Source organism: Porites lutea, chromosome 5 (assembly GCF_958299795.1).
Source record: "Porites lutea chromosome 5, jaPorLute2.1, whole genome shotgun sequence".
In the NCBI taxonomy this organism is placed as follows: domain Eukaryota; kingdom Metazoa; phylum Cnidaria; class Anthozoa; order Scleractinia; family Poritidae; genus Porites; species Porites lutea.
Window position 1 is genome coordinate 33138717 of NC_133205.1, and position 27936 is coordinate 33166652.

A 27936-nucleotide genomic window follows, 5' to 3' on the forward strand; every position below is an offset into this window, starting at 1 on the left:
CTAGCGGCGAAGAGACAGTAAATAACAAGACACAAACACAAGGTAAGTCATTTTATTTCTATTTTTGTCGAGAAATGGAATTTAGGACGTATTTTGTTTATTTTCATACATTCTCTTATAAATTCAAAGTCTAACGAACTCCCACAGAGTTTGGGCTGCCTGTGCCACGACTAGCCCGCGATCATACCCTCTCCCTTTATCTGTGTAATCTTTTTTCGGGAGGTTGGCATGATACAATCTTTTCACAGATCACATGCAAAAAAGGCAGAATCCGGACTTGTTTCTGATTGGATAGGAAACAATACGGATGATCTGTGCTGTTCCGAATAGCCAAAAAGCCGCCATCCATTAGTTGTTAATGATTTCAGTTATCTTGCGTAGCAAGCGTTTCTAATCGAGTTATTTCGCGAAAGTTAAAACGGGGGTAAAACAAAGATGGACGGGGGAGGGGAGGGGAGAAGAGGAAAACGCTTGCCCGCAAACCCCATGATTCTGGAAAACGCCCCTTGATATTTCACGATTCGGTTCATTTGTAAATTGACAGCTTGTCAAAATAGAAGTATAACGAACCGATTACCCCTGGATTTATACCAGATTTGTAAAATTACTTTGTTCTTTAATAGATCTCGTTCCAGGCGATTGCTAGAACTTTAATAAAAAAACGTTTACGATAAAAGAAGGTTGAAACTCTGAGCGATTGCTACAGAATTTCTTATCAGTTTTTCTTGAGTGGCTTTATCTCGTCTGAAACTTTGTCAAAACGTCAAAAGTGGTTTGTCCGGAACAATTTACTCCACCGGCTATAAGTTTTGCAGAGCGGCTGCTCTCCAGCCCGTGTCGAAACGTTCTCTACAACACATCCCACTAAATTTCCAATAATCAAAAAGAATCTTTTCATTTCAAAAAGCTGACAAATCGCTTGTCCATGGCGGCTTTAGTTAAGTGTCGAGTACCGATGTTCTGATTTACGTTGATGTTATCTCCAACAATTAGTCCATTTTTTCCAGTCAGATCCGCACGCCGTCATTCTCCACTGCACGATCTCCAATTATACTTTGAAAGAACTCTGATCTCATAAACCTTCGCACAAACACAACTCAAATAAAAAAACAGTCCAAGGCATTTGTAATCTACGACCACAAATCAGATGAGACCAGATCTGTGACGCACTTAAACAAAGTATACCTGGATTAGAAAAAAAAAAAAAAAAAGTATTCCTGGATTGATTGATGTTTCGAGTGCTAAGTAATCAACACTACCAGCTAGCACCGCACCAATCAGAAGCTGCGCTCGTGGGTGAACGTAGTTTTTCAAAATCGTGGGGCTTGCGGGCAAGCGTTTCCTTCTTTTCTCTCCCCCTCCCCTGTCATTCCTTTTTTTTGGTCTCGTCTCTACTTTCTTGACGAGCTCTCGCAGAAACGCTTGCTATGCAGCCTAGATTTCAGTCAGCATTTTTGCTTGCGCGAGCAGCAGTGAATACACACGCGAGTTAGTTATGAAACTTCTGCCGGCTCAGTTTTCTTGACTGTGAAGAATGTTCTGAATAGAAATTTGATCCATTGAAATATTTTCCATCTCATCGTATGCTAAAAAGTTGCAGTCAAAAATTCACGGATCATTTGAATGCAATTTGATACCGGGTATGCTTTTGTTTTTTTTTGTTTTTTTTGTTTTTTGAGTGTGTGCGTGTTTTTTCTTTTTTTTTTTCCACTCTTTAGCCAAAGAAGCAAAGAAGAAAAAAAAATGATAATAATAATAACTTCTGATCTCAGGTTACTCCACCACCTATTGTTTTCCCTCCACCACCACTTCCACCATCTTTCCATTTTTCCTTCCCACCACCACCACCACCATCACGATTGTATTGTTTTCCCGCCACTACCAACACATTTTTCTATTGTTTTTCTGCCGACAGGTAAAAACCAGATTTTAAAAAAATGCCAGAATCAGGCCAAAAATGATCGAAAGAAAAGGACTTACGGCCATCTAAATGAATGAATGGTGTACGCAGAAGAAATATTGGCTCGAACGCTAATAAAAGCTAGTTTTCCCTCAGCTCATAATATGCATGTTTTGTGGGCCAAAAGCCAGTGAACCGCACCAAGAATAACTTGTTGTTGCCAACGAGGCAACCGAGCTAAGAAGCGAGGTTGACTCGGCGGCAGATTATAACGCCGCGCAATGTGGGCAAAACCCCTCAAATTCTGCGTAACCCTATAAAATTTGCATTTTTGACCATATTTGGGTGTAAGTAAGACCCCATATTTGGGTAGTGACATCATGGTCTTGTATTTACAACACGTGGTTCAAGATTGGGTGATTCAGTGTGCAGCTGTTCGTTGTCTGTTCAAGAGGGCCCAACTGGTGAGCAAGCTTTAATACGATTTCTATTTTGAAAGGGCAATTAGTGCTCTGGTTTGCTTTATAAATTGCGTTTAAAGCAGCAGCTGATCAAGGAATAGGGTTTTACGCTCAAATTTTTGTCAGAACTAGCTTGTTCTTTGCAGCCCTAATTACATTGAGGTAGCGTGTTCGCTTCTCGACACAGAACCAGGGTTTTCAGTGTTCTCTTTTCCTTTGTGAATTGAATTTTAAGCGGTAGTTGATCAAGGCATAGGGTTATATTCTCAAAACTTATATGAGAACCAGCATGTTCTTCGTAGGTCGATTTACATTGAGCCAGTCCTCACCTTCCGTGAGGAATACAACGTATTTGCGGACCTAATATTTTAGTTTTTATTTATGTCTTTTTTTTCTTATGTATATTACCATGCGAAATACTTTTCTTATCCCTGATGACGCTCTTGCTCTGAATTTAATTATTATTTTTAATTTCAGCAGTCAAAGGCCTTATTTGAACTATATTTTTCTTTCTAACGTTTATAGCTTTGATACAATGGAATTTTCCATGAAACGTAAGTGCTAACTTGCTCATATTTACCAACAAAGCTTCAAGCCATGTTGTTATTTTTTAATAAAAGTGAAAGTCTATAATGTGCCAAAGTTGTTGTTTTGAAGTTAGGTGCCATCCTTTTCTATAGCGGAATCCATTTTAAACCTCTAAAATTAAGAAAAAAATATCGCGAAGATCTGAATAGGCACATTCCGCCAAAGATAAACGAATTCGCCTCGTTGGCACTTGCCGGAAGGTACCCCTAGTTGTCTGCATTGTAAAATGAAAGCGGTAGTAAATAGAACTTGTCTAATTATGTTGGTAGGTAGATGGTTTGTTCAGAATCACTTTACAATGCAATGAGCAGTCGAATCGAGCAATCTTTTACAATAAAATGCAATTACTATAATTACTATAATTTACAAATTATATATATGATTTGTGTAAAAAAGAGCAAGTACCTTGCAGTAGTGAGAGGGAATGTGACGTGTAATACTCTTAAGCAGGTTGGGGAGATAAGCAAGAAGGCCTTCATGAAAGACGAGACACGTATACTTGCTGATAATGTGCATGCAATTGCAGAAAAACTAAACTAGCCCATGATTCCAGCTTTTTTGCGATTCGTGAGATATAAATATTACTCAAGAAAGTTGCTTCACTTTATATCGCAGACAAATCCTAAAAATATCCAGCTTTTCGTGAGAAAGGGGGGCACTTTTCTCAAGTTTCCATAATGGCGACTGGAAGTTAAAAAAGGATTTCCTTTTTTCAGTTTTGAGTATAGAATACAAATAAAGATCTTGATTTTTAGGCGTTTTTCATTTTCTTAATCCGCGTTTTTTGCAAAAAGTAGAATTGCCGGAACCGACCACTGATTCAACAGCTCCCACATTTTTTCGGCTAACAATGTGTTGGGAGTTGCTGCGTCCATTTGCTCGTAGCGTAATTCGATAGGCATTTCGTTAACTACATAGCAAACTAAAAACAAAACGTTAAAGCGAGTGATCATTTTAGTAGCACTACCGTAGGTGGCACTCTGCAAGGCATGAGTCATAATAACTAGGACTTTTGCCGGTGGTGCTTGAAGGGAAACCGGGCCAAACTGCCTCTGGCTGTCTAATCTTAGCAGGTACCGGGCATGTCTAAGTTAACAATCCTCAAAAACGAATGCCGATGTGCATGTTACTGAAATTGGTTGTATGCGTGTTGGATCCCACCTTCATTAACAAATCTACTAAAAGAAATTGGACCATTTTTTTTTTAATAATTAGAAGAAAGCCACCTCGCCTCCGCCCAGTATCCTGTCGATTACACGAAACTAACCGGAGACGTTTTCTTGCCGGGAACGTGCTTTAAACAGTCGACAAGCCTTCTCTCCCACATTTCCTTTTCAATCAACTTTGGGTAATCAATATAGCTTCTCTGTCTCAGTGCTTTAGGAAGCTTCCTTGTGTCAACACCGTCATATTTAATCACAATAACACTGTCATCTCCTCTATCCAATGATCGGCCTAAAGCCATATCCATTTCCTGACTGCAATATTTACTTTTGAAAAAGTTGTGGGACACGACAGCAATGATTTTCCTGCTTTTATAAACACTGTCGGCCATGTTTTCGCGAAACGGTTTTCCAACAACAAAATCTCTATGGTGAACACAACACCTCAAACCATGTTTTTCTTCAAGAATTGGACAGAGAATCTTATAAACCCACTTTTCGTCTGCAGAGCTGTATATGATGAAGGCGTCATAACATTAGAGAATAACTAAACAAAAAAACCAAACTGCATTTTACCCGAAACGACTGAGATTAATGTGATAACACGCGGATGATCTCAGAGGGTGCTAATAAACCACTGAGGGAACAGCACTGAATGGCGCCAAAAAATGAAATAAATAGAAATCAAAATTTAGAAAAACCTTGTTAAATTCGTGTCTAACACGTTGAGGTTCATCATTCAAAAGTAACACAGTACAGGCTCTTACACAAATTGTAATATACGTATTTCTTTCCTCCTACTAAACTTCCTGAATTGCTTGGAAGTTCATTTTTGTTTTCTCAAACGAGCACCTGAAATAACATAAGAAGCTACGATTTTTGTCTCGTAGAGGATGTGAAACTCCGTATAATTTTACAAAAATCAAGCAATACTGACCTCGTGCTGGTTGTCTTTGTGTGCTTAAGTACTGAAAGTACCAGTAAGCTGAAACAGTCACAACTAGTAACACGAAGATCGAAGGTGCAGTGATGATTACAATTCTCTCGCGTGAAGCATTGTTGCCTGATATAGGACCAGAAAAGAAGAAACAAAGAAAAATAAATAAATAAATATGCATAATTAGAGCAGTAGCCCAGGTGCTAATAATGTGAGCAGTGCCAAAGTTTGAAAGGAACTGTCAAGTTGCTGAAAAATAATATTTTGTCAAACATCGGGTTGAACTGAGATTGCATGGTATAAAATACAGAAAGCTCTGAAAGGCCAACAACAAAAGAAAAGCAACAACAGAAATAGCAACAGTAGCAGCAGCAATCGTTATCACCTATGATTTGTCCTTCGTGTAATAGTCACTGACAGAGTCTAATCTGTTACGCCAGGCCACAGCGAGAATGCTCATAAGCAGTGTAGCTTTTTGAAGGGTCATAAAGAACATGGGCTGTAACATATGAACACATGTTTTTTGTTTGCTTGTTTGTTTTTTTGTTGTCTTGTTTGTTTTGTTTTGTTTCGTTTTGTTTTGTTTCGTTTTGTTTTTTGTCTAATGCAGCTTGTTAGGGTTTTTTTTTTGTACTGAAAACATCGTAAGAGAAAAAACATGGTCGAGTACCGAACAAGCCACAAATGAGACAGTCGGCTAAAAAATCCTGGAGGTACCTTTTGCAAATCCAGACAGATATATATAAAAGACATGTAAACTGTACTAAAACAAACAAACCAACATACATTTTCCACACTCACCTTTAGACAGAGATGCAGAAATACTCTCTTGGCTTACTTGACCTTAAGAACAAAAAATTGCAGCTCGTGCTCTTATTTCGTTTTCATTTTCTTCAAACTAAAACTGAAACACCCACTGATAATTTACACGAATATAGTATATACTTACTTGTAGATGAAGACGATGAAGATTGATTTATTGCTTCTGTTCAGAAAGAAAAAAAAATGACCCAGTTGGTTGGCAGTGAAGATATCAATTCGTTCCGACAAATCGATCCCTTTGGTGTACAACTTGTGTTAAGAAAGCTATCCAGGCATAGAACTGTAAAGGTTTGAACCGCAAGAGTCATTTCATTAAGCAGTGATGTTATAGGGCTGTGTAGATTCTAGAGTCTTCATAACCAATGAAATCAAGGCTTAACTTATAGACGACCAATAACGTTATGTTCCGACTTAATTGACCAATCAGGTTAATAAAAAGAGTTCAATTTAATCAACAGACGTGATGCAACTGACGTTGGCTCTAAAGATGTCTACTGCACACGTTGTCGAAACGTCTGTCACTGTCAACAACAGTTCTATTCAGGACCACACTTGCCCGCAAAATCATAATCATAATCCACCTACTTATGAGAGAAATAACTGATAGGTACACAGATAGCGTAGTCTTATTACTGTCTCCTCAGTCTTATACTCCTGTCTGATACTGGTCCTTCTAGAACAAAAGGAAATAGCTAGTGACATCAAACGTGAAAAGTTACCAGGAGTGTTCGCAGTAAGGACAACTTCTTCTCCTGAAAAGGAAAAAAAAAAAAGCCTAAATAAACATGTTCACGAAAATCCGTTTATACTTGATCAATGCATTTTCTCTTCTCCGGGCGACAGTTAGAAATATATAGATGGATATATTTTTTTGTAATCCTTCCATGTTAGGGGGTTTTATTGATCATGGCGATGTACGTGTATCATGTTCACATTTTTGTTGTTGTTTTTCCTTACCCTCGCTTGTTTGTGATGGGGACGTAGTTCCTTGATTTTCTAGATGAAATTAAAGAGATTACAAAAAAGATATTTTACCACACCTGTGGTAAAATGTTACAAGGAAATGAATACTAAGGAAAAAGCTAAATGTGGATAAATTAGGCTTACTAAAACCACTCTGGGATTCATTCATTTGCGGAATTGTTTTTTTTTTTTTCTTATTTATTTATTTATTTATTTATTTATATGTTTATTTTAAGGCGAAGTAACCAGTGCAGACGCAACTGCTGTACACATACGTGGCAAATTGATGAACCCTATATTTCTAATAGGCCCTTTGCAGGACTTGATCACGTGACCATTCTTAAGCAAAAATTATGGCATACTATTACAGCTCTAAAAATGCCTCAGATGGAAAGAGAACGGGAAAATTAGCCAGAAGACCAATTTTGAGGAGACTGACACATAAGACTAAGATTTTATAGCTGCTGGAATGTCTGAAAAAAGTTGCTGGGACGCATGGCGTGCGGTCCAGCGATTTTTTTCATACAAATCCTTATAGTTTTCCAGAAATTCAAGCAGCTATAAAATCTTAGTCTTATGTGTCAGTCCCCTCAAAATTGGCCTTCTGGCTAATTTTCTCGTGCTCTTTCCATCTAAGGCATTTTTGGAGCTGTATCCCATAATTGTTGCTCAAGGATGGTCACGTGACCAAGTCCTGCAAAGGGCCTATTAATTCCTATTCTGGTTTTTACATTTTCCTTTTTTCCTTAACAACGTTGTTGCAGTTGCGCATTTGCAAAAAAATGATTACGTAATATATTTCAAAAGCTCAAAGAAATGACAAAGGAAATGAGTATTTCTTTTATTTTGCCCATGAAATTTTCCAAATGTACAGTCTGATAACAGTCTTCGTGAAAACGTCATCAAGCTTAAATAGCCCAAAAATAGTCTAAAATAGACTTGAATAAAATGAGAACTAAGATAAACTGAATACTTTCTCCCTGTATAGCTTTTTTGTTGTTGTTGTTAATTATTATTATTTTTGTTTTTATTGTTTTGATTTTTCTGTTCATCGTAAAGAAGAAGAATTTATTGGTTTTACTAATGATTCAGCTCTTGCAGGTATGTGGCCAAAGGTGTTTCCGGGGCAAAGGAAAAGGCCCAGTAATATCGTCAATTAAACTGGGTAAGCGTGAAAAATTACCGGGTGGATTCGTAGTCAGGTGAACTTCTTTTCCTGAAAAAAAAAATGAACAAATACAAAAGTATCTAAATGTCAAGTGTTTGTATTCGGTCATGAGTTACATAAGTAGCGGTTGCGTGACGTAAATCATCCAATAATTATATAAGTGATATCACGATCTACCTGACGACTAATTTTTTCAATTTTAGTCAGCGATAGCGCTTTATGAATTATTGGCCCGGATATTTAGACCATTTAAAAACGGAGAAATATTTTGAATACCGGACTAAAAAAGCAAAAAAGCAATGTTATTTCTTCTGTGGATCGACTTTGAATAGCAGCTGTTAGATTAAAAGTCATATTATTCATTACCTACCAGTCACTTTCACTAAAGCAATTGAAAAAAAAAAAAAAGAAAAACCGATCTGGTCCCGTTATTGGCTAGAGTAAAACTAGCTTAGGCTTTTAAAAATAGCATATTTACTTTGGAAGTACTCTTAAAAGAATTACCGGTTGACGGCCTAGTCAGCTCTACCCTTTTTCCTGTGATAAGAAAGAGAGTTAAACTGACAAAAATGGCATAATCAATGTCATATTCTGATATCATGTAATGTGATTGCACATTTAACACCCTAGGACATTTTAATGCAACTTTGATAAAGGTGAAGACAGTAAATAATGACCATCAACTTACGTTTGAGCTCAACAGGAGTACCTCGTGTAAGTGGAAGAGTAAGTATCTGGTAAACAAAGTGAATGCAAGAATCAGTCCATTAAAAAACTCGCTGTAATTACCAACCTAGCACAAAATATGTGTGAAATAATCGCAAACAAAGGTAGTCAAGTGAGGTAGACAATACGATTGTAGAACGTCCACCGTTTTTCTGAGCAGTGTAGATTCACCAACAAACTCGTCATCTGAACTGAGATGGGAAATACGTGTCTTGAAGAATATCTTGAAGCTCGGGAAAGAGTGGAAAAACATTGGCTCGGGAAATAAAGAGGAAAAATAAACATACGATCTAACTCAGCTGCCGGTGACAACCTGGAATCGATAGCATAACAGCGAGACATCCATGATTTCACAACGCCGCGAAAACATACACCTGCCCAATTGTTAGTTCGAAAGCATTTTCCTCGTGGAAAATTTCCCAAAAAAACTGACGAAAACATTTTTTACAATTCAAGTCTAGCACTAAGCTGGCTTCTGTTGCTGATTGCAAATTGCAGCTTCCTTAGTTACAGACTAAGATGTCACTCTATTGTCGCTAAAAAAAAATTGAAAATCAATTCGACTTATAGGTAGGTAACCCAATATTTCACTGGGTTAAGTGATCCACGTGTGACGCACATTCCTTCAGTTTTATGAACCACGCTACACGGTGCCTTCGGCCTCGTTTCGCAAAGAATGGCATCGTAAATACTGGAAGCGTAATTCTATAACACCCTCTAAACAGTTAACCTACCAAAGTAAATCCGAGACGATCTTAACTTACGACCTCGGTAGAACTACCTGCTGAAGCGTGAACTAATATAGCAATTAGAGGAACTGTGTCGCGCAATTCATCAAGATTCAAACAGTGGAAACCACCAGCAAGTCAGTTTAGTGAAACATAAACATAACATAAAGTAGTTACAAACGACACGGCAATTAAAGAAGGTGCCGGAGGTAAAACTTGAAGAACGTTGAAACGGATTGCACTTAAGACTTTTGAAAACTTAGCTTAACAGTTTTTCAAAGTTCTTTCTTAAAAGAACTATGAAAATAAGATAACAAAAAAAAAAAAACGGACAGTGACGTTAATCGTGCACATATCTTTTGCAGAAAAAAAAAAAATAAAGCAGAAGAGAGTGTGACCTTCCAAATCATCTCTTCTTCATAAATGGACGACTTTCGTGATGTAGTATCGATGCTACCAGCAGCCCGACTTATAAGGGCAAGTGGAATCTTTGTGGCTGAACATAAAGCTAATCGACCGTGAGACATCAAGGAGTCTTTCCTGGGCTTTTGATTGTCATCGTAGTCGAGCACGCAACATTAAAGAAGCGGCTGTCTGTGAATTTACTGGCGCCAAAAAAGGGCGCAGTATTCAGTTTTATTTATTTCTTTAAGTTATTCTGCATATATTACGTTCCGCATGGCGCAAGCCATGCCACATGCCATTCCGCAAACTCATTCCGCCTTTTACCCTCACCATAAAGTGTTGCAATAATTCCATGTAGGCAAAGGTTTCCTTTACGTTGGTTGACTTTTCTAAGCTTACCTTGACGTGAAAAAACTCACTTCCTTTTAAGCCCTTAGTAAATCTATCAACATTGGCTGATGTAGTTGTCTGAAAGCAATAAAGACAAATATATAAAGGCATATGCGTACTGATTGGAGATTTATAGTTGTAGCTTTTGTAGTTGGCTCATTTCACTAATGGCTGAATTCAGCAGTGTTTTTTTTTCCTTAGCAGTTATTTATTAGCGTGAATACCCTTTTTTGGCGGACCCTGGAACAGTAGAAACGGTTGATAAGCAACTTCATCGGGTTACATTCGATGCGCCTTGTAATTTTCTAATTATTTGCCACTTTGTTTATCAGTTAAGTATTGAATGATTAAAGTTATTACTAGGGATTGAAGTTATTTATAGGGATTTGAGGTATGAGAAAAATGACACTAGCTTGCGAACAGGCTCCGAAGTGGTGCGGGGCTTAAAAGAAAATCTTCAAGCGAAGCGAACCAAGTGCAAAAAAAAAAAAAGAGAAAAAGAAATCAGCAAGGGAAGCGAGTCATGCATGGTCTTGGGAAGAAAGCAAGGCGGAGAAGACTGTAGAATACGTTTTGATGCCGGCCAACAATGATACCAGATCTGATTGGTCATTGGTCCTCATTTCACGAAAAATATCCACGTGCGCACGAATGTTATTGAATTATGAAATTTTGGTGGCCGTATCATGATCGATCATGATCCTCCGGATTCTCCCCCCGGTCGAGATTTTTGCCGCCGTTGTCACGGGAAGACCACGCCGCGATTTTGGCCGCCGAGATTTAGGGATCTCGGCGGAATTCTCGGCAGGATTTTGGCCGCCGAGATTTGGGAACCTCGGCGAGATCTAGGCCAGATTTTGGCCGCCGAGATAAAGGGGTTTCGGCGAGATCTTGCCTTGGTCCAAAAATCTCGGCGGTTAAAATCATACCGAGAATCCCGCCGAGATCTCGGTGAAAATTTGGTACGGGAGAGCTTACTAAATTTCAAGCTGGTTTCGCGGTGTTTGCTATTTTTCAAGATGACCTCGAGACAAGAATATTGCTCAAAGCTTTCTTGTTATTGTCTCAAATCTTACGTGCCTAAAGTGACGGCATAAAAATGAAACCAGAAACAAAACAACATCAAATGCAATAGAAAATGTACAACAAGAACAGTTCAGTTTAATTCATTCTAGTAAGAGGATTAGCGTGTTTGAACCGTTTCTAGAAACCCTTTGATTTATGACCTTTGATTTATTAACTGAGACATGTTTTTTTGTTTTGTTTTGTTTTTTTTTTTTGTTTTTGTTGTTGTTGTTGTTGTTTTTTTTTTTATCCGGACCGGCTCCGTTCTCGTTTTTTAAACAGGTTAAATGGCGAAAACTAGATGAACGCACCTCGAAGCAAGACTCAAATGAAAGTTTAAAGATTTTTATGCCGAGAGCGGCTCAGTTATACCGACAATAGACTGAAATATTTATAATTGCGTTCGTGCACGCAGCCAGGATTCACTGAATGAAGAAGACACGTATTTGGAATAATTTGGCCACTCAAGTGGCGTTTATTACAAACCAATTACAAGTGCTTAAGTGTCACGTTAACCGAGAATCATCGCTTAGTGTAACATGACAGTTATTTGATTCAGTGAATTAAGTTGGGGCGAAAATTAGCCCCTGTGAAAAAGAACCAAGACCAAGAACAGAGGAGGAGCCAAGGGGATGGAGGAGGGTCGGAGAAAGAAATAAGTTCACTATTGAAAAGCTAAACAACTCACGATCGGCGTTGGCAGAAAAAGGGGCGAGCGATAGCGAAGCTCACGAATTTATAGCCCGCTCTGTGTGTGGTGCCTAGCCAACTATCGTTATCTTGACTATCCACCTCTACAGCTTGCACTTAAAGATAAGATAATGCCCCGCCTCATCATAAAACCCATTATCGCGCCGAGTCAATAATGGGTCATTTATGCCGAGAGCGGCTCAGTTATACCAACTATATAGGCAAGAGACTGAAATATTTATAATTGCGTTCGTGCACGCAGCCAGGATTCACTGAAAGAAGGAGACACGTATTTGGAATAATTTGGCCACTCAAGTGGCGTTTATTACAAACCAATTACAAGTGCTTAAGTGTCACGTTAACCGAGAATCATCGCTTAGTGTAACATGACAGTTATTTGATTCAGTGAATTAAGTTGGGGCGAAAATTAGCGACAAGCCACATTCTGTGGCGAGCCCCAACCAAAGCCGCGGGCACGCACGCAAGACAAGATCCCAACACGAAAAGGCAAAAAGGGGAACACCAGGCCGATTTCTGACATGTTCCTGGAGACCTTACGAGTTAAAATAAGAGGTACCTAAACAACTGCTCTGTTTGAAATGGGAGAATTGCCGCCCCAGCCCAAGTCTGACAGGCGAGCTTCGAAGCCCCCAAGCTAGTTATAATAATATGTCAAAGTTGGAATGTAACAGAAAAAACCGGAAATAAACATGATTAATCTATAAGTCATTGCTGCCCCAGCCCCTGACTGTAAGGCGAGCTTACGTGCAGTAAGACACAACCAGCCCATGTCTGAGCTGTGTCAGAGTCACTAAGACAAACTAAAAATTAAAATAAAATAAAAAATAAATAAATAAAAAATAAAAAAATAGGCAAAATCTAGAAATATGCGTTGCCCCAGCCCATGACTGAAAGGCGAGCTTAATCCTTAGATACTCCTGTAGGTTGACGAATGTATAGTTTAAATGCGTCGGATTTCCAACGGCCAAGGTGACGAATTTGAGCATCCGATAAGCCTTTTTCAGCTGCTAGAGAGGCGGCGCCGATCCGGAAAGAGTGAGATTTGTATTTAGTTGAATCAAGGCCACAAAAATTCAAGGCTTGTTGCAGCTGCTGCGTAAACTGGCTAGTTTTAACTGGAGATCCGTCAGCAAAGCAAAACAAGGGACCCGGGGTTGCACCCTTGTAGAGAAATAGCGTTGTAAATAAGCCACTGGGCAAAGCGTAGATCCCTCAGCGCGTTCCAAAAACACTGAAAAGGGGCGCCTGGTGTTGTTGTGTTTAAAGTCTTTTATGACAATGGTCGCCAAGGTCACGACATTGTTCGAAAATTGAAAGTGGAGGTCTTGCACGTGTACGAGGGATTTCAAATTCGCGCCCTTGACCGTGAGTTCACCCACACGAAAAAAGCCGTAGAAGGCTACTAAAAACATGGTTTGATATAACAATCTTTGAAATGCCGATGAATTGTGGTGATTTAAGGCGAGCACTAAGTGCTGCAACACGCTGCATGTGATGGGAAGCCGAACATCCGGTGAGGAGTGAAGCTTACTGTGAGCCGTTAAAAGCTTCTGCACTAAAAAATTTTTGGTGGGATCCGGGAAATTACCAAGTTTGTGGACGTAACTTAACGCGGAGACGTATGTCGAGATTGTGGAGGATGCAAACTTCTTCGCTGAAAGATAAGATATAAACAACGCTAAATTGTTGCCGGAGACTGGAAGCAACGAGCGGCGAGAATCGCAAAATTCAGAGGAAAACTCGACATATGTCTTCCACGCTCGTTCGTAAGTCCTACGTGATCCCTTCGTAATGGCTGAGTGCAGAAGCTCGGTCAAGTGATGTGCCAGTTGTTGGGTAGTAGGCCCCCCGGAACCGGCGTCGGTTGTGGGTCTGCGGAAAGTGCTAGTAATCTGAATTTCTCTACCTGTAGGCGAGATAAAGCATCGCTTTCGCGGTTAATGCAACCAGCGAAATGCTTAGCATGAAACAAAATATTGTATTTTAGTGTGGAAAGAACAAAGTGCCTGAGTAGAACCATGATTGAGCGGTCCTTAGAAGTTTGCTTCTTGATTATTTCAACCACTGCTTGGTTATCCGAAAAGAAAACAATACATTTGTTGCGCATAAGCGGTCTCCAAATTTCGATTGCCAGGACAATAGGAAAGAACTCTAAGATAGTGATGTTAAATGTTTTCCAAACGGCAGGCCATTCCCCGAAAAACCAGTGCTTTCCAAATATCGCGGCATAACCAAGAGAACCGGCCGCGTCCGTAAATAATTTGAGGGTTTTGGAAGTGTACCAGCGTGAGCCGAGGAAAAAGGATTTGCCGTTATACGATCGCAAAAAATTGAGCCAAACTTGTAGATCATATTTACTTTCCTTTGTTAATCTAACGTGATGGGTAGGTTTCCGGACGCCTCTTGTCAAGTCAATTAAACGGCGGAGAAAAGCGCGTCCGGGCACCACAACACAGCAGGCAAAATTGAGAAGCCCTATTAATGACTGCAGCTCTTTTAAAGTAACGCTTTTACGCGAACAAAAGTAGCTCAACGGGGATAGGCATTTGTCAAGTTTTTCCTCAGGAAGGCGAGCCTCCATCAATTCGGTATCTAACGTGATGCCTGCAAATTGTAAAGTTCTGTCAGGCCCCATAGTCTTTTCGTTGGCGATCGGAATGCCTATACGTTGGCAAACAGTGAGAAAATTATTGAGGTCTCCTTGACATTTTTCGTTAGAGGGCGCAATAAATAAAAAGTCGTCTAAAATGTGTATGACCGCCGACGCGTTTAGTTTGTTCATAGCGATCCATTCTAACGCAGTGCTGAAGGTTTCAAATATATTACACGACGAGGAGCACCCCATGGGAAGGCATTTGTCAAAATAGAACTTTCCCTGCCATTCCATGCCGAGCAACGGAAAATCGTGGGGGGATACGGGAATAATTCGGAAAGCTGATTTAATGTCTGTTTTCGCCAGAAAACAGCCCTTCCCTAACGATTTAATAAGACGAATGGCATCATCAATGGTTGCATATCTCACGGTGGCTAGCTCTTTAGGGATACCATCATTAACCGATGACCCCGCCGGGTAGGAGAGATGGTGAATTAACCTGAATTCGCCCGGAGACTTTTTGGGAATAATGCCCAGGGGGGATACCCTAAAGGGGTCGAAAGGTGGTACGTCGAATGGACCTACAATTCTGCCTGCTGTGAGCTCCTTAGACAACTTCTCAGTCACGCTAGTCGGATTGTCCTTGGCACTTTTAAGATTTTGGGATCGCATTGCAATTAAAGAACCTAAATATCGTATGGAAAAACCGTGAACAAAGCCTTGTATAAGATAGTCGGAAATGGAGTTATTATAACCCCTAAGGTAAAACGCGAGTTGGACGGGCTTTACCGGGACTGGCCCGCGGCTCAACAGAAGCTCGTCCCTGACTGTCACTCCCGGAGGGCAGGTTTGGTGCTGGACGGTTGTTTGTGTTAGATCTGGCAGCGGTACATTGGGACGCTGGGTGGACAGATCCACATTTGAAGCAGGAGTGTTTGAAATTGCATCGCCTGCAGAATTGTCCAGCATGAAACCGCCAACACACTCCCTTGGGAAAAGACTGAAAGGGACGCTGGTTGGGCCGACGGGTTCGAAAATCATTGTTAGAGTTTGGCCGAGAGGTGGTAAGGGAGCTATGTAAGGCCTGATGCCACAATTCCCAAGCTACGTTGTCCCAAGGGTATCTGTCCGGTTTTGATTGACGAAGAAATCGGAATTGTTCGTCATAATAACGCCCATTACCTTGCTTTGCTGCGATGTCCCGAACCACCTCACAATACTTCATTAGGGAGCTTATCGCACTAGGAGACTTAATTGTATAAACAGCTACAAATACATTAAACGCGGTCAGCCATTGGTCGATAGTTAAGCTACGCCGCTTTGTTTTAACATGCTCAAGGCAAAGACTAGGGTGATCGTGATCATCCGTGACAGATATACGATACTTTGACTCGTCCGGGGACACCGTGAGGAGTGACCCAAAATGTACATATTCGTTCGCCCAAATCTTTGCCTTGACACGATCTGAGACCCGAGATTCGAGGTCGAAAGTGACGCTCGAAAACGTTTCTTCTGGTTTCTCAGTCGGAAAAGTTAACCTACCAGCAGCCACGGTGTTCGTCAATGCCTCGATTTCCTTTGATGTGGCGTCCTCAACCACTGTGGGCTGGGGCGTTGGCTGGGTGTTCGTTCTTGAATTCCTTTCCGCGGGAGCAAGGTTTGTTTGGACGATGCCGACTGACTGCAACGCGCCCGAGATAGCTTGTGAAATTATTGCCCCAAGCTCGGTGGGGCTTAATTGCGAGGAGGACTCCGGTGGCTGTGCTGAGCTCTCCGGCAGGGCCGTGGAATTAGGGCGACTTTCTGCCCGGCGTTGTTTTGGTGCGACTGCAGGGGCTGGTCTTTTTGCTGCCTGGCGCTTAGAGGCTCGTTTAGGAGGCATTCTTATGAAAAATGTACACTATATTACTCCAACAAAAATTAAAAATATTGTGATACCCTCAAACTTAGTGGGTGTGTTCCTTGGTTTTTGGCGGGCTTTCATTGAGCCCATGGCGATTGTAAATTGAAACGGAAACGCGTCTAAGTGACGAAAAGGACATCCGAGACATTGCACAATGGCGTAGGAGAGTTGGGCTAAACACGCTCCAACGAGGCTCCAAGTAAAAAACGGAAGCCAAAGAATGTCAAGTGCAAATCAAGAGCAGGCAACATAATGACAAAAAAATAATAATAATCCGAGACATTGTAAAAGGGACATTTGTCCTATAATGGCTTTAGTGAGTTGAGCACACTAATGTAGTAAACAATAGCCGCCGGGAGAGTAACACACCAAAATAGCCATAAATGTCACGTACGAAACATGCCACAAGAGTGCATTTAAAATGCCTGATGACATATGATATACCCTGCAAAGTTGTAAATGTACATGTGACACAGCATCTCATAAATGTATTATAACATCGCCATTTAAATATCGAACTGGCCACTACAGGGCACAGCATTGACTAAACTGTGGACGCACCCACTAACTTTAAGGCCTGCAAAACCGCCCCTCGAATGCTACGCATAAATTTATAGTTACCTAAATTGTTAAGATGGACTCCATCGGGTAAGAAGAGTTCGCTTTTGGATTTTCAGAAACCTCTATGCCGCCAGTAATAACAAAAAGGCAACGGCTCTAGGACAACCTTAAGATATTGGTGAAGCTTGCCTACCTTACAATTATACTCGACCGAGTTCGGGTATGCCTACGGAGAACTTGCCCCACGACAACAAATTGAACAGAGTCAATCTCGTACAGTTCCCGAACTAAACTTTCCAGTTCTGAACCCACTGTCTGCGGCGAGAGCTTCACCAGATCGTTGGAGCCGAGCTCCAAAATAATCACATCTGGGACCAGTTGGCGCACCACATTAAAGTCGAATTTACGAAATTTTGCTATCGTGCGGCCGCCAACTCCATGAAAATAAATATCTGCCATACCGTTAAGGCTGCTAAAAGCCTGTATGTGCCTCTTTTTCTGCACAAACGCCTTAAGACGATGAACAAAGGAGTGCCCTATTATTAATACGCGCTGTTTAGCCATGAGGTTAAAGAAAATTTTTGGAAAATTAGCGGGCGCTAAGGAAAAACAGAGTCCTCAGCTAGGGCACCCCAACAAGAAAAAGGAAAAATAAAATAAAATAAAATAAAATAAAATGAAAAGCTACCTGAATACAAAAAAACAAACAGGGGTGGGGGAAAACTTGCACTTGCCTGATTGTTTGTTGGCTTGTTCCTTCGGAGAAAGAAATAAGTTCACTATTGAAAAGCTAAACAGCTCACGATCGGCGTTGGCAGAAAAAGGGGCGAGCGATAGCGAAGCTCACGAATTTATAGCCCGCTCTGTGTGTGGTGCCTAGCCAACTATCGTTATCTTGACTATCCACCTCTACAGCTTGCACTTAAAGATAAGATAATGCCCCGCCTCATCATAAAACCCATTATCGCGCCGAGTCAATAATGGGTCATTTTTGTTTATTTGTTCATGTTTGTGTTTTCTTGAGTATTAGCAGTGTGTGTATTAGTGGAACCGTAAGTGACAAGAAATAATAACGCCCGGAATCATAAACAAATCAAACCAGACAGAAAAAAACAATGCTGAATAATCAACCTCACCTGAAGAAAATGCCCTAAAAGGCAGCAATTAGGTTAGAAAATTAAGCCTTTATGCATATTCGAGCATATGCTTTCAAAACCGCTGCCAAAATAAGCTTAAGTTATGAATCCGCCCGTGTGCGACGCTTTCCTCAACCACAAATAAGATAAACAAACTATCAAACCAACTAATATATAGATTTAGCCAGGGCTAAAAGCGAAGCTCCAATTAATAAATTTATAATTTAAATCAAACAATAAACTTTTAATCCACAAATCAGTTAACTTAAGGGCACATTCATGTGACTTTTGAGGGAAAGGCTAAGTTATTTTAGGGAGCATTCATAATTTACCTAGAGGGTGGGCTATGATGATTTTGAGGGGGGGGGGGGGGGGGGTCACTCTTTTTCCCTACTATGATTTAGGGGGGGGGGCGTGGAAAATTTCCAACGAAAATTACATCGAGCATATGGGGGGGCCCAACCATTTTTCTCCTCAAAAAGAAAAGGAAATGAAAATATGCTGTTGGACGCTCTTATAATTCCTGTCTTTTATTTCATTTCGACAAAATGTTGATACAGAACTAGAGTATGAAACTTGATGCATGACGCCCACTTCTTGTGCTACAAGGTCTCTTTGCGAGTGCTCAAACTCACTCTCGTCACCCTCTTCACACTCGCTCTCCTCACTCTCACTCTCCTCACTCCGTGTTTCCCCCAAGACAGTGTCGTCGCCTTCGCCATCATCATCATCAAAGACTGCTTCTGGCTCTTGTAAAAGACGTTGCCCTGTTACAGTCATGGTTCTCAATGCCTCAGCCCTAGTCTCTTTCAAATGAGTGGTAATCAGTTCCAGTTTTTCTTTTTTCAGCTTTTTTTCCAAGGTAACGAGTGATTCTTCAAATATACAGATCTTCATTTAAAAACACTGCACTAACAACTGGCCATGATCCATCAGATCATTAGCTTCTAAATCTGCTTGAAACAAATTTATATGGACCGAATGTATGTTCAGTGCAACTAAAAGACTACTTTCTCTCCAGTACCAATTCAGATAGTTAAATTTATTATCAGCCAATCATTCAATCAGCTTTTCTCAAGAATCTCCAAAATAGAACAATTTTGAATTCAAAATGCGTAGAGATTTAATTGTACTGAACATTATATTTTCATAAATTGACATCTTGAAATATCACCATTTCGTTAGTGCAAGTTGTTAGTGATTTACCATGTTGATTACTTATAAAGCTCAATATACCTGTCACAAGACTTTGATATGGCTAAGGGTGAGTTTGACCCCTAGTATTGTACTTATGTGCTGGGGGAGGGGGAGGGGGGGCTATGATATTTTCCTTTGATAAATCAACATCTCTTGAGCGGGGGGTCGGAAAAAACCCCCTGAGATGATCAGGGGGGGCTTCAAAAAAAAGAAAGGAAAAAATTAGGAAATCATCATAGCCCACCCTCTAGATAAATTATAAATGCTCCCTTAGAGTGAAACATCTTACATCGAATTGATAACCTTATATGTACACCCCAAAAATAGCAAACATCTTCGATCACATTCAAGATCACAGTAGATTAGGCCTCGAAAACAAATTCTTGGAAAACAAATCACGCCGAATTTTTTTGCGTTCGACAGGTTTACTTTGCAAATTCTTGCCAACAAATCTGGGGGTGTTTAAACCAACCTTTTATAATTTTTATACATCACATTTGAGGTGAAACAATACTGTTTATCATACAGACCTCGGACAGAACGCGGTATTTCACAATTTTTCAAGACAAATTGCACTCAGTCAATATTCAGGACGATCAATCGTGGGCTTTAAGCGAAACCGTTCAAAAATTTCCAAAATCACCCATACTGCCAGCTGGTTCTCGTTTCTATAGAGCGAGCTGTCAGTGTGGTCGAGTGTTTGAATGAACTTTAATAGAGTTGCGCTTCAACATAATAGCGAATTTGTTTATTTTTTTTGTTTTTTAATAGTTTTAGTTATAACGATGTGTAATCTTATTGAGTACTCCTGCAAGCGATGTTCATGAACGGTGAAAACAAACGGCACGGACAAGCGATTAAAATTGCAAGAGAGACTACTAACAATCAAAAACAGAAATATAAAGACAAAGAGACAAAGAGACAAATACAGAGACAACAATTTTCATTCACGCAGACAAGTATTAAAGTGTCTCTAAAAATCCTGAGTCTTTAAGCGTAAAGCTTAAACAGGCTTCCCGGTGCGGTGTTTACTGTTTTCGAAGGTGAACTCCTCGAAGCAAGAAAATCGCTCAAAGTTTTCTTTCTACAGCCAAATTTATAACTTATTATTCTTCGGATCGTTTTCTTTCTATTTGTGGTGAGCAAATATATCCTATTCTCGGCAACAAAGAGGTTGCTAAATCAAGGTCATGAAGTACCTTTTCCACCAACTAGTGACAAGCTGGTTTTAGCCAATGAAATGGGTAGCTTCTTTGTTGAAAAGATTGACGCCATCCATGTCAAACTGGACAGACTAGCCGATTGTTTGCATGATTCTCATTTTGACTATGTGAAAACGCTACCAACTAGAACACTGGACAGCTTTATCCCTTTAATTGAAAGTGCTGTTAGTAAGTTGATTGGCTGCTCTCCGAAGAAAAGCTGTATGTTTGATCCGATGTCAACATCTATGGTAATCAGCTGTGCTGATGTGCTATTACCAGTCATTACTAAAATGATCAACCTGTCTCTTAATTCTGGAGAATTTGCGGATGATTGGAAATGTGGGCTTATTAATCCTATCTTGAAGAAACCTGGATTGGATTTGTTGTACAAAAATTACAGACCAGTTAGTAACTTACAATACGTATCCAAGTTGACTGAAAAAGTCGTTTTTAATCAAGTTTACGATCACATGGTTTCAAATGCTATTTTTCCTGCGCTTCAATCTTCTTACAGGCAATTCCATAGCACTGAAACTGCACTTATCAAGGTGATGAACGATATTGTGTTAAAGATGAACTCTCAACATGTCACTATGTTAATTTTATTGGATCTCAGTGCTGCCTTTGACACTGTTGATCATCGAATACTTTTAGAGAGGCTATCTGACGAGGTTGGCATACGTGGGACTGCTCTGAATTGGTTTAGATCGTACTTGTCTGATAGAAGTCAGCGCGTTTCTGTACATGGAGTTCTTTCTTGTCCTTTTGACTTGAACTGCGGGGTACCCCAAGGCTCATGTTTAGGGCCTTTGCTATTCATAATATATGCGTCCAAGCTGTTTAAGATCGTGGAACATTATCTTCCTGATGCTCACTGTTTCGCTGATGATACGCAGCTGTATCTGAGTTTTAAACGACTCGGCAACACTGCTCAAGCTGATGCTATACAAGCTATGGAAAAGTGCATTGACGCGGTGAGGAAATGGATGATTCAAGATCGGTTGATGATCAATGATGATAAAACGGAGTTTTTGTTAGTCGGCACACGACAACAGCTTGATAAATTAGATTCGTGTTCCATAACTGTGGGCAATAATCGTATCAGTCCAAGCCCATGTGTTAGAAACCTTGGATCGTGGTTTGACAGCAACTTAAGCATGACTGATCATATAAACAAGGCTTGTAATGCGGCATTTTATCATTTACATAACTTGAGACGTATTAAGAAATACCTGTCGAGAGATTCTTTAATTACTTTGGTTCATGCTTTTATAACCAGCCGTCTTGACTATTGTAATGGTTTATTGTTTGGCTTACCAAATGTGCAGATCGCTAAATTACAGCGTGTACAAAATGCAGCAGCAAGACTTATTCTTGGCATTGGAAAGTTTTCTCACATTACACCGGCGCTTTATGAGCTGCACTGGCTGCCAGTTTCTTTGCGTATTGACTATAAGATTTTACTTTTGACTTTCAAATGTATTTATGGCCTAGCGCCAACTTATCTTAGCGACCTTATTAGTATAAAATCGAATTCATTATATAATCTTAGGTCTACTGGTAAGCCCTTATTGGACCATCCCAAGGGAAAGATGCTTACAACATTGGGAGCAAGATCATTCTCAGCAGCAGCTCCGAAACTCTGGAATGAGCTACCTGTGGAGCTTTGTCAAGCAACATCACTTAACAGTTTTAAATCTCGACTTAAAACCTATCTTTTTAAGAAGTATTTTTATAGTTTGTAACTTAGTTTATTTTATTCTCACGGTAATGTATTTTCGTTTTCTTTTAAACATATGATTGTAAAGCGCTATTGATCAGCACATGTAAATACGCGCTATATAAATTGGTAAATTATTATTATTATTATAGGCTTTTTGAAATTCTGTAAGCTTATATCAAACGTGATACTAGGTCAGATCATTGACTCAAATCCTACAAACGTGCATAAACTTGCCGCATAAACTATCAGCGTGAGCTGTGCAAGACTTCATGAAATTAGATATAACAAAAACAAACATCAAATACAATAACTACTCAGGCTTACATTCGAGATTCAGTTTCTGAAAGCTATCAAGGAAGGCCACAGTTGCTTGAGACTTTTAAACCCTCTTACGCATTAAGCAAGGTGAAAAACGAAAACGATGCCATCCGAAATCGAATAACCGAATTTTGACAAGCATTTCTCAACCAAAAACCCAGTAAACGAGGGTCTCAATGGGGTTAACCGATAGGCGTAAAACGGCCAAAAATTTAGTCGATAGCCAGAAAAATTGAAAAATTTTAACCGTTAGCCGTAAAAAGGGCAAAAAACAGTTAACCGTAAAAGAAATTGTTCTCTAGATCTGCTACTTTTAAGGGAGGTACTAAACTCACTTATGGTTGCGTTTTTTATTTCCCGGCTAGTGTGACTCCCTACGCACGTTAGGCGAAGCGACGTAGGCTCCATTTGCGCCACTCTCTCGGGAAGCTAATTTTTTCCATAGTGAAAGTGTGGCTTCTTACTGGGGATTAATATTTGCGATTTTCAGGATGTCATGCCCTCAAAACACTAGTGAAACAACACGCGGAGACGTCACTGTTTGTAAAACACGTTCCCGATAAACAGCATTTCCTTGTTTTTCTCTGACGCTACAGTAGACATTGTCATGCCTTGTCCCTCTACGGTGTCTTCCCATGCACGTTATCTTGGTTAAGGCATTTCGGTGGCGAATTCATTCGGACCACGTGACCCGAAACACATTAGCCGCGCGGAATAATGAGGCCTACGGACAAGGCAACGGCAGATAGTAGTTCCGTTCAGTCTTTCGCTATCATTAAAAACACTGAACACGGGAATTTTGTTATTGGCCGTTTTCACGCTAGAGCTAGAAATGGATTATCCGTCGGAGATTAGCCTGTGTACAGCTGCGCCCTCCCTACTGACACCCCTTCTCCGATTTTTTCTGAGGGGAGGGGGCCGCTGTAGAGAGGCTATCTGGAACGGATAATCCCGTCTTAAAACTGTCCGTCGAAATTGACGTCAGGCGATTGTTCATTCAAAATTAAAACCATTCCATTTTCAGATTAAGAAGTATTACCTATCTGACGCGAATCATCAAACGGATAACCCTTCTCACATGAATAATCCGTCTCTAGTGTCAAAACGGCCATTTCTGTTATAATGAATGTCACGCCCCGGCCTTGAGTTGGGCGTTTGCGTGTCTGCTTGTGCTTTTTCACAAAGATTATTTTTAAATTGACTATTGACATTTCTATGTGTAAAATAATATTAGAAGTGGAATACTTTATAAAAAGTATGATCTATCAAATGTCAAAATTTTTCAAAAGAATAGCTTGTTTCATCCCGAGATGATCCGAAGACCTTTATTTTGATTTAAAGATACAAAAAATACAAGTTAATTAATATTTAACTTTTTGAACAAAAGAAGTTAATTTTTAACTTTTTTGTTAACCGTAACTGAAGAAAATTAACCGATAGCCGTAAAAGAGCCAAAATTTTAGCCGATAACCGTAAAAGCCACCACCCCATTAAGACCCTCGTAAACAAACTAGCCATGAATAACAGAAGACTCTTGATAGCAGCTGTATTTCATTTTGCACATCCACAGGAAAAAGACAGTTAAATACATCACAAGTTGACACAAAACTCGTGTCAGCTTCAGCTGTCAAAGTAAACAACTTTCAAGATGCTGCATAATTTTTCCGCATGAACTCACCTGTCAAATTTTGACCAATCAGAGTATAAAAATTGGACGTAGAGCGTGACCAACGCGTGACCATGGTAAGATAAGGTTTTCCCCGCCCGTTCTTTTAAAAAAAAACTGGCTGAATTTTCGCTTTCGAGGTCAGTTAGCACATGATAACCAATCAAAATCAATGAAAAAGTAGTGGTGCATTTTAATTAATTTATTTTTTCTTTTTGGAAAGTTCATCATGCGTTCGGGCTTCCACTTTCCGATGATTCCATCCAAAGTTGCGACCGATCATGTTTTTGCTTTGGAACTTTCTCTCACATTAATAAATATTTCAAGACTGAGATTCTTGCATTTTGTTATTGACACTCAGTCCTATTGTCATTACTAATATATGTTACAATTATGAGGATAAATGTCTCTCTCTTTAAGGTGATTCCCTGGTTTTGCACTGCGCATCTCTTACTGCGCATAACAAGATGGCCTCCGTAAAAAAGAGCATGTGAAGTAACATTATTAAAATGAAGTTGACCGAAGAGAAACGCTATTGCAATTTTGCTTGCGGTTGTTTCTTGCCGAGGTGAGACTCAATGTGGTGGGAATGTGCATAACGTAAGCAGTACGCGTGTTGCTGAGTTCGACTTCCTCACGGAGAACCTCGATAGTGGATGTTTAATTTGTGCTTATACACTTTGATTTTCATTTAAAAGTTTTCTTTATCACATTCTGTCCTAAATGTGATATCTCGATGTAAATTCTGTAAAAACGGATTTTTTAATACTTTCTTCCCCCTTTGGCATACATTCTATTTTGAAACTCGCCCCAGTCCTCTCTCAAAAATTAAGGAAAATGCATTTGGTACGCACTTGCTGCAGCTCTACCGCAAAAACGAGTACGGTGACCCCCATTTCTTATTTCATGATTTTAATAAGGACAGTGCTTCCTTTCAGTGAGAAAAAAATTGGCCCAAATTTATGTTCAGTTTTTCGGCAATTTTCCTAAATTGTACGGATTGAGCTATCACGTGTAGAATAGCCCGTGTCCAATTTAATTCTACTTTGGAGCGTAAAGTAAAAACAAGGGCATTAAAAGGCATTTTTGTGGTACGTAAGCGGATAAACAATACATTAAAGTCAAATTCTGTGCGATACCACATGCATCATTGAAAAAATCTTTCCTTTTTGTCTAGTTTTGGGCTGCGGGCGGTTTTTGTCAAAGGGTCCAAAATAGCCGTATTTGTCAGCATTGTGACGTCAAAACGGGCACGGTGACCCCCACTTTTTATTACCTTTTTATCATCTTCTTGACTTGTTACATCAGTGTACCAAGTTTCATGTACAATCTATGTTAGGTTCTTTTACTAGGGAATCACCTTAAACGACTCATATCAATTAAACACCAGGGCTTGCAACCCTAAAATTAAATATACGTCCCGGGCGTTTATTAGGTCACTTACGGTACGGTAGATAAAATAAGACAACAAAATAAAAGCACATTTTAGTAACATAAAGAAAGAAACGAGACTATAATAGACCTACTTTATAAGTGTCTCCATAAAGTGTCCCTATTATGAAAAAGAAAGAAAAGAAAATGAAAGAGAAAGAAAAAAAATACACGATGGTGTTCTGTCATTTATTTCCTTTCATAATTTGTAAGCTGTATCTATACACTAGCTAGCTACTACTTTATCTCTGGCGCAGGCTTATAGGATAGCATACAAACCTAACAAAGTAAACTCCATATGCTGGACTCCTTCGATAATTGGGAAGTTAACAAGAGAAAATAAAGTAAAATAAATAAATAAATAACCGACTCACTTTGAACAGTCTCAGCTCGTTTGAATCTCTGAAAAACCTGGCTTTTCTTGTGTTTTTCAAGCAAGTCTTTCTTTCCTATAAACAAGTAAAAGGTATGAAATTCCAATGCGCAGACAAAAGGGACATAGAAAAATCTATGTTGATGATGATGAAATGATGATGAAAAGATGAGTTTGTACTGAGAAGAATCCGCTTCACTTGTTCAGAGTGCGGTAATGTCAAGACTTGTATGCTGCAAATAAATGAATTATCTCTATGCTGTCTTCCCTTGAAGTCATTTATTACTGAATTTTGTTTCGATCAAGAGACTATAAAGGGGACAGAGAGGGCATCCCCCATATACACCCTATTCTATAGGTAATTCGTCTCGAGTTATTTTTAGAATCAGGATAGAGTTACCTCGCGCGAGGCGTGGATGTTTCGTGGAGGTTTCGCATGACCAAACGCCGTGCAAAACATGTCGGGCGAGAGGCAATGAAAGCGTAAAAAGATCGAGAGTATTCCTGAATATTGAAGCGAAATGAGTCAGCGCTCACCTGGGAAAAAGTAATCGCTGAACTCTTTGACAACCCGTGAAATCAGTTTAACTCGAAGTTGTCGTAACCTCAGTGCTTTAAAAAATGAGAAATTTCGCCGGTCTATTGAAACCGGTCGTTTGTACAATTTAGGGAGTTTAAGATCCAACGACGCGGACGACATATAGAACGTCAAAAAAACAATAGGTTTAATTAGCAAAACAACAACTTCGCACGTGCAACACACTTTTTTGTTCATTTCTTTCCCGTTTTTGCACGACTACGACGTGAAAATGCCTAATTTCGCGCTTTATGGAGGACGTAAATAAGCAACGACGAAATTTTATTTCTCTTCCTGAGCTTGAATATGGTCCCTTGAAATTCAGCTTTAGGAGGGTTCGCCTACAATTGACAAAGTAAGTGGGTAGGAATAATCGCTATAAAGACTGAAAAAAATAAACATCAAACCAGAAATTGCTCTCTTCACACTGTAAATTATAAATGACCCTGAGAGAATATTCAGTGTGTTAAGGGTTTTTCCTGCTCTACTGTTAGCTCTATACAAGAGAGGAAGGGCGATTCTTTTTTAATTTCGGTTTCGCTGACACAGCTTTCGCAGAAATCTCGCTGTAGTCGTTTTCGTCGACAAAAGGAATAGCAAAATCGCTCTCCGCGTCTTCCCCCATTTTGTTCTGCGTCATTTCGTGAAGGACGCGTGGCTCTCAGCGTGGGTCATCCACGCGGAACACATTCGCGCTATGTGATTGGCTGTTGTCTAATCCCCCTTGAGATCTGTGGTGTTAAAAATAACTCGAGACGAATTACCTATGGAATAGGGTGTATATGGCGGATGCCCTCTCTGTCCCCTTTATAGTCTCTTGGTTTCCATCGATTACCGCAAATGGCTGCCATCAAAGACATTGTTCAACTTTACCTATTTCTAGTGTCTCTTGGCCAAGGTTATTTTGTTTTGGTTTTAATCACAAGGCACGAAACCGATATCCAGAAATGGTTACGGCCCGGACTGGTTGAGACGGTTTATAGACCCGATAGCTATGCTATGCTGATGAGCGCTCATGGCTGCCACTGCCCGGGTGATATGGCTGTGCGCATGCGTGAGGTACTGGCCAGCCCGTGGGTTGGTGCATGCGTGCCCCTTGGTTTAAGTTTGTCTGAAGGTGTTATTAGTCGAGGCGAATAACACTCTCCGAGGTATGCATAATTATTCGGATCATACGAAAACCGAAAGTAATTATCGTGCTATTATTTATTCCAAAAAGTTCATAC

General features: G+C 39.9%; 1 protein-coding gene and 1 long non-coding RNA gene across 2 annotated transcripts in view; both read right to left on the minus strand.

Moving 5' to 3' along the window:
• Nucleotides 1–27936, minus strand: part of LOC140936280 (uncharacterized) — a 217528-nt gene that overhangs the window by 74064 nt on the left and 115528 nt on the right. The gene's annotated exons all lie outside the window — the stretch shown is intronic.
• Nucleotides 5056–6138, minus strand: LOC140937786 (uncharacterized). Its single transcript, XR_012165519.1, has 3 exons — nt 5999–6138; nt 5851–5892; nt 5056–5175 (listed from the first exon to the last, which is right to left on the minus strand). It is a non-coding gene; the product is annotated as an uncharacterized lncRNA (long non-coding RNA).